General features: G+C 41.6%; 1 protein-coding gene across 2 annotated transcripts in view; it reads right to left on the reverse strand.

Annotated features, from left to right (window-relative positions):
• Positions 1-7,500, reverse strand: part of LOC115220924 (abl interactor 2) — a 60,459-nt gene that overhangs the window by 43,818 nt on the left and 9,141 nt on the right. The window contains exon 1 of one of the 2 annotated variants that reach the window (XM_036510394.1): positions 3,933-4,291. The exons of the other annotated variant lie outside the window; for it this stretch is intronic. The gene's annotated coding sequence lies outside the window, so the exon portion shown is untranslated. Of the gene's footprint in view, positions 1-3,932; positions 4,292-7,500 lie in introns of those variants that run through there. 2 annotated transcript variants of the gene reach the window in all.

The following is a 7,500-nucleotide window of genomic DNA, read 5'->3' on the forward strand; positions in this document are numbered from 1 at the left end:
AGTAGTTTTCCAGCTGTATAAGGCCTCTACCACCTTCTATACGTTTATATATAGTCTTTCTATGTCAGATTTTGGGTGATGCATCCTAGATCCTGTCATTATTTTTCTTGTTTTCCTATCTATTTTGGTCAGTTCATTTCGTGTCCAGTTAAGGATATTGTAGCTGTAACTTATAACTGGGACAGCTAAAGTGTTGATACCTATTATCTTGTTTTTAGCATTGAGCTCTGTGTTTAGTATTGATCTAACTCGTCTATAATATTCTTTTTTTATTTTCTCTTTCATTTGTGTGTGTTGTGTCTTATCTAGTTCATGGATTCCTAAGTATTTGTAAGTTTGGCTTTGGTCTAATTCTTTTATTTCATTGGTTTTATCTAGTGTGATGTTGTTACTCTTAACTAGTTTTCCTCTTTTCATGGTTACTTTGGCGCATTTTTCTAATCCAAATTTCATATCTATTTCTTTGGTAAATCCATGAACTGTCTTTAATAGTGTTTCCAGCTGTTTGTCATTTGCAGCGTATAGTTTTAGGTCATCCATATATAAAAGGTGGCTGATCGTTTTGCCGTAACATTTATATTATTATTATTATTTATTATTATTATTATTATTATTATTATTATTATTATTATTATTATTAGTTCAAATGCAGCCGAGGCTTGTGCCGTACAAAATGCTTAGCTGTATTTCGTCCGTCTTTATGTTGTGAGTTCGAATTCCACCGAGGTCGACTTCGTTTATTCTTTCGCGGTCGGTAAAATAAGTACCAGTCATGCACTGGAATGCATGTAATCGACTTGCCCCCGTCCTCTCACAATTGCAGGCCTTGCATCCGAACTCGGTGAGAACTCAAACCGGTGCAGCTGGGAGTTGGAGTAGCTATCGGGTGCGCGGGAGCCGCCCATACTGCTAGACATTTTCTCAATGATTGTTCTCCAGAGCCGGCATCGAACGATTCCAAGCACCTCATTGTCAAGTTTGACACGAAAAATGCTTTCAACTGTCTGCGCCGTGACCACTTGCTCCAGGCTTGTCTCAGCTGCGCTCCATCCGCTGGTTTATCTGTCGTCCGGATTCCAAGCATGTTCCTCACCTCAGATAAGGTTATACCCACCTTTGACTAGCGTTCAATAGGGTGATCCATTGAGCCCCCTCCTATTCACTCTCGGGGTGGACAGTATTACCCGGAGTTTCATGGCTCCTTTCAACGTCTGGTACTTGGACAATACGACGATAGGTATGCCGATAAAGAATGCTTATCACAATCTCCACTCTGGCGAGAATCGGCCTCTAGATTAACTCATCCAAGTCGGAGGTCGTGAACATTAACTACGACGCAAAGGGCTTCGCGACCTCCATCTCATACATACGCTTTACTACTTCACCATGTATAGGTGACATCGAAAGAAGATTACCTTGTCCTCACTTTGCCGATCCTCCTGTCTGCTATTCGCTCCACCTTCAGGTCTAAGCTTCGCCAGTTTGAAAGATTGACGAACAGGCCAAACGTGATCGACGCCCATCCAACACTATTCCTGTTAAAGAACTGCTTAGCCGTACCGAAGGCATTCTATAACCCTCCGCAGTGCCCCTTACTGCAACCACGTATCTCTCCTCACAGATCTCGACGCCTGTATCCAACGGGCCGCTGAAAAGATATGCAACGCTCGGTTTGACGACACTGGATGGCAACAAGCCACTTTACTCGTCGAATGTGGTGACCTCGGCTTTCAATCTCCGCTCTCACTGGCATTGCCGGCTTTGCTCTCGTTGGTGACCTTTTGCTGTGTCCTCATCAACAGAATTCTCCGCAACACAACTGAAACATCAGTAATCGGGGTGCGCCAGGTGGCCTACGCGACATGGAGCCAGCTCGGCTTGCACCCTGCTGAAGTCCATCCCCCTCTCCTCTCTATGGACATCTGATCCCCTCAAAAGAAATAGGACGCCATCCAGTGAAACATGATGCCGGACGAGTTAGCGAGTCGACTTGACCAGCACCGTCTGATATGTTTCCGCTCAGCTTCCAAGCCTCACGGCGGAGCCTGGCTCAATTCAGTGCCATCGCTCGCGACTGGCATTTGCTGATGAGATGAAAAGGCTTCAAGAAAGGTTTAGGGGATAAGTCGATGTCTGTAAAGGCAGAAAAGCTGCATCACTGACAGAAGTTATTCATTGTTAAGGCGGCGACCTGGCAGAATCGTTAGCACACCGGGCGAAATGCTTAGCCGTATTTCGTCTGCCGCTACGTTCTGTGTTCAAATTCCACCGAGGTCAACTTTGCCTTTCATCCTTTCGGGATCGATTAAATAAGTACCAGTTACGCACTGGGGTCGATGTAATCGACTTAATCCATTTGGCAGTCCTTGTGTGTCCTCTGTGTTTAGCCCCTTGTGGGTAGTAAAGAAATAGGTATTTCCTCTGCCGCTACGTTCTGAGTTCAAATTCCGCCGAGGTCAACTTTGCCTTTCGGATGAAATCGTTGGAAGGTGATTTCCAAAGTTATATGTACGTTTCTCGTGTCTTACTAACTACTTCAAAACGGTGCATCGTAGGGGGTGGGAACTATTTTTATTTTCAGACTCCCCATATTTCAAAGCACGGAAAGGGGTGGGGGGTAGGACACTCGGAACTCCCACCACCGCCACCATCACAGTGGCGGGGAAGACTGCATGCCCTAGTTTCCTAGTCTCTCTTCGCCACTGATATATATATATATATATATATATATATATATATATTATATATATATACATACATACATACATACATATATATATATATATATATATATATATTATATATATATATATATATACGTGTGTATGTACATGTATACATGTATGTGTGTATATATCTGTGTGTGTGTGTGTATTTACACACACACTTATGCACGCTCACCCAGCATTGCAAAAGGTCAATAGTTTTTTTGTTTGTGTTAGTAGTTTTGAATCATGATGTGGATCAATTTTAAGCATTGTAATGTTATATTCGTGTGTGTGTGTGTGTGTGTGTGTGGTGTGTGCGACTGTAGGTGTGCATGTATGCGTATATACATTACAGACATGCTCATATTTCCTACCGCAAACCGCACCACTCCTCATCTTCATCACGATCCTCATCATCACAATCATACCATCCAGTACACCGTTACCACAAACAACCACCACACTTTCGCTATCGCTATCACGGCCACCATTGTTACCACTACCAACACTACCTCCTCCAACACATCGACATCTCATCACTAACCACACGGCATTACCACTGCATTACCACCACCACCAACACACCAACAACGCACCACCAATGACACTGCCACCTCTGTTACTATCACCATCACCTTCACCACAAATGCAACCATCTCCACCATATTACCACCTCTACACCAACTACTACCACCACAACCATCGCATCACCGCCATACCACAATCACTACCGCCATCTCCACCATCACAACCACTAAAACCACCACCACTACTACAACCACAACCACCACCACTACTACAACCACAACCATCACCACCACCACCACCACCACAATCACCACCACTACAACCACAACCACCACCACCACCACTACCGCCACAACCACCACCACCACCACCACCACCACAATCACCAACACTACAACCACAATCATCACCACCACCACCACCACAACCATCACCACCACCACCACCACAACCACAACCACCACTACAACCACAATCATCACCACCACCACCACAACCACAACCACCACCACTACAACCACAATCATCACCACCACCACAACCACCACCACTACAACCACAATCATCACCATCACCACCACCACAACCACAATCATCACCACCACCACCACAAACCACCACCACAACCACCACCACTCATGTACTTCTATGTCAGTCAAGCCACTCAGTAACTCTCACCTGTTGAGAAATTCTCACCTGAAAGATTGGCAACAAGAAACCAGGTCATTTCACCATCAACGAAGAGGAAGCAATGATGCATGGTAGAATGGCAGCGAACTGGAACGGATGTTGTTATTGCTGTTGTTGTTTAATCCCAGCTCAACCTTACTAAAGCTGACCTGTAATCAGAAACATTCCAGCCGTGACCATTACGTCTTCTTTTTACCAAGGACGCATCACCTTATGTTATCTAACGAACCCTTTTTCTAAAGGATGTAATTGGAGGTACATATTACCATTTTTTTCTAGTAAGTTGGGTAACCACATAAATGTTCCCGAGGCGTAGTGGGGACTGTCGGTATGAACGATGAGGCGGTAATGGTGATATGGCGGAAAGGAAACGGACAGCGAGTAACCATGGAAACAAGGTAACAAGATGGCATCGAAGTGTTGTTTATTTCATAATTTTGTTTCATAGGGTACCCGGAATTATTTTAATTTTTTTCTTAATTAAAGGAAAGATCAGTCTCCAAACCAGCAAAAAGAATTAAATGTTCTCTCACTCTCTCTCTCTCTCTCTCTCTCTCTCTCTCTCTCCCTCTCTCTCTCTCTCTCTCTTTCTTTCTCTCTCTCTCTCTCTCTCTTCTGTATATATATATATATATATATATATATATATATATGTATGTGCATTCTTGATTTTATTTTTCGAATTTATCACTAATGGAGAAAAAGCCGGTTTCTAACTTAGAAGTAAGATACTTTCATTGGAATTTTGACATCAAACAGGTTAGTCCTATATCTATATGTGTCTATATACATACATACATGCATGTATGTATGTACGTACGCACGTATGTATGTATGTATGTATGTATGTATGTATGTATGTATGTATGTATGTATGTATGCATGTATGTATGTTTGTATATATGTACGTACGTATGTATGTATGTATGTATGTATGTATGTATGTATGTTTGTATGTATGTATGTATGTATGTATGTATGTATGTATGTATGTATGTATGCATGTATGTATGTTTGTATATATGTACGTACGTATGTATGTATGTATGTACACGTCTATGTGCAGACAAATGTATGTGCACATGTAACATATGCACGTAAGTAATGGCTGTCATTGCAAATCCAGATTTTATTAGATGCTTAACTTCATGAATGTTTTACACATTTTGACAGTGCCTTTGACTGCTTGTAGCTGTAATCTGATTAGGCGTGTTCTTTCTGTCTTTTTTTGAAACCCTGCTTCTCAAATCCAAGCTTGGCCAGTTAAGCATGTAACTAAGTGTTCCAATAATTATTGAGGGAAACCTAAAGCTATCATCCGGATGGTGTAATTGCAGATTTCTCATCAGTTCAACAAAGATGTATTCTTTTTCACCAGTCTTTAACATGTTGGCATAATTATGTTGACAGGCGTGGCTGTGTGGTAAGAAGCTTGCTTACCAACCACATAGTTCCGTGTTCAGTCCCACAGCGTGGCATGTTGAATAAGTATCTTTTACTATAGCATCGGGTCGACCAAAACTTTGTGAGTGGATTTGGTAGACGGAAACTGAAAGAAGCCCGTCGTGTGTGTGTGTGAATCTCTGTGTTTTGTGTCTGTGTTCCTCTATCACCGCTTGACAAGCGGTGTTGGTTAGTCTTCACGTCCGCGTAACTCAGCGGTTCGGCAAAAGAGAACGATCGAATAAGTACAAGGCTTTAAAAAGATAAGTACCGGGTGGTGGTGGGGGATCGATTCCTTCGAATAAAAATTCTTCAAGGCGGTGCCCCAGCATGGCCACAGTCTAATGACTGAAACAAGTAAAAAAGACAAAAGAATCTGCTGGGTAAATGGTTACAACTACTGTGCATAGTTTCTTTTTTAATTCCCGATCGTAATGTCTGGTCTGTTTGGCATGTATTTTATTGAAGTTTTGACAGGAACATTCCATCAATTCTTTCAAATTAAGAGTGTTTGTGTCCGCCACATCACTGTAGTTTCTAATAGCTTTTCTACAGATTTCAATGTACAATATTCTAGCCAAGGCAACATGTCTCATAGGTAATACTATTTTCGGGCGGCTACTTATAATGTAGGTGTCGTTTTCTGTATTGATTCTGTAAAGCCTGCATCTGTTTTCGTAGCTCTCTGGTTCATCAGCCTCGCTATTCCTTTTGTACATCAGGCATGTTGTAGCTATTTCCTGCCCAGTATTACAAAATCACATTTCAGAATGGGAGCTAATATCTTGTTTATCAGAAAGCGGCGAGCTTGCTAAATTGTTAGCACTCCGGACAAAATGCTTAGCGGCATTTCGTCCGTCTTCACGTTCTATATTGAAATTCTATCAGGGTCGACTTTGCCTTTCATCATTTCGAGATTGATAAAATAAGTATCAGCTGAATACTAGGGTCGATGTAATCGACTTGCTCACTGGCCCGAACTTGTTAGCCTTGTGCCAAAATTTGAAACCAATATCTTGGCTCTCAGTCCAGAATAGAGTACTACCGACGTTAATGTTGCTGTCACTTTGTAACCTTCTGGAATCGTAGTCTTGCATGGCATTTTGCTCGTAAATATATAGCCTCTCTTTTGATGACGTAGTGTTGTAGAGTTATGCAACCTCTCTGGGTGTATATATATATCCTTAGTAATCAGTCTGAACTACTCCTTTCCTATTCCCATGATGTTATCAGTCTCGTATATGCAGGTTCAATCTATGCCGGAACCTCGACGTTTGGTAGTTAATAGTAGGTGATGAAGGGATATGATGCGGCATCGTTTGGATTGACGTTGAGCTTTTGCCGCCTTGTTTCTGTTTTAACTAAGGGCAATCTACATCACTGTTGATGTAGAAATCCCTGCTATCGGCTCGCAATTAACAAGTTTTAACATGAATATGCGTCCAATCGGGTTCCCTAAATGTTGGTAAAAATCATGTAAGGACATTTATCTACTCTAAATTCCATCCCTGTATTTTTTAAGAATGTCGTAATTAGGCCAAATCTTTACTTCTTGCTACGTTCCTTGCATATATTTTCAGATAATCGACAAAGAAGTAATGTGTTAAGTTGGTGTTTCTCTCTTCCTGTGGACTAATCGAACATCCTCCAGATTTCTTAAACAGGAAGGACAAGTTTTGTTACTGAAAGTGTAAATAGCATCACAAAGTGACTGTAAATCTGAAACATACTTCTGTGGTACTGTATTTCTGTGGTACTGTATTTCTGTGGTACTGTATTTCTGTGGTACTGTATTTTTTGTCGGATATAATAAATAGAATCATTTCTTGCATCTAACTTCAGAACAGATTTCGCTTGTCTTTGACCTTGGTAATAGTATTTAGAATTTTAGCAAGAGGTACGGACCCTGGAATCCACCAATGAGGCACAGAATCGAACGTTTTCTGATAAACCTCCCAGACTGACCAATTATTATTATTATTATTATTTCTTTGATGCCGCTACACCTCTGACGTTACAGTTTTGTTAAGTTTTATTCAGTACATCCCCAAACTTCTTTCTTTCCAGCCGCTCGTCCTGTTGCGATGGTATTATTACTATCTCAGAGATCTTGAAGGAATTGGTAAAGGCA

The sequence above is a fragment of the Octopus sinensis genome, linkage group LG17 (genome assembly GCF_006345805.1).
Source record: "Octopus sinensis linkage group LG17, ASM634580v1, whole genome shotgun sequence".
Taxonomy (NCBI): domain Eukaryota; kingdom Metazoa; phylum Mollusca; class Cephalopoda; order Octopoda; family Octopodidae; genus Octopus; species Octopus sinensis.